Raw genomic sequence first — 446 nt, forward strand, 5'->3', positions numbered from 1 at the left:
GAACCAAAACTTCAGCAGTGGAAATGCCAACCATTATTCTAGGTCTGCACATGTACTGGCACAATCTGACTTTTATCAAAATGAGTTTTGGATTTATTATGAAATTTTCTACGTGCATTTGGTGTCATATAGGCATGATGTTTAAACATTCTGAGGAAGCAATCGTGGAGTAATTATATGTAAAGCATTCTGTTAGGAGGGAGAAAATGTATCCACTACCCTAGCAAAGGCAACAGACAACATGCAGCAACCTGACACCAGCCAGTACTATTAATAATACTAATGTCAATCAATAATAATTTACAGTAGTATTATAACACTGTGGCACCCCACTCCACTACTCTTGCCTGGAGAATCCCATGGACGGAGGAGCCTGGTGGGCTACAGTCCACGGGGTCGCTAAGAGTCGGACACGACTGAGCGACTTCACTTTCACTTTTCACTTT

Source organism: Bison bison, unplaced genomic scaffold, assembly GCF_000754665.1.
Source record: "Bison bison bison isolate TAMUID 2011002044 unplaced genomic scaffold, Bison_UMD1.0 scf7180017864367, whole genome shotgun sequence".
NCBI classification, from domain to species: domain Eukaryota; kingdom Metazoa; phylum Chordata; class Mammalia; order Artiodactyla; family Bovidae; genus Bison; species Bison bison.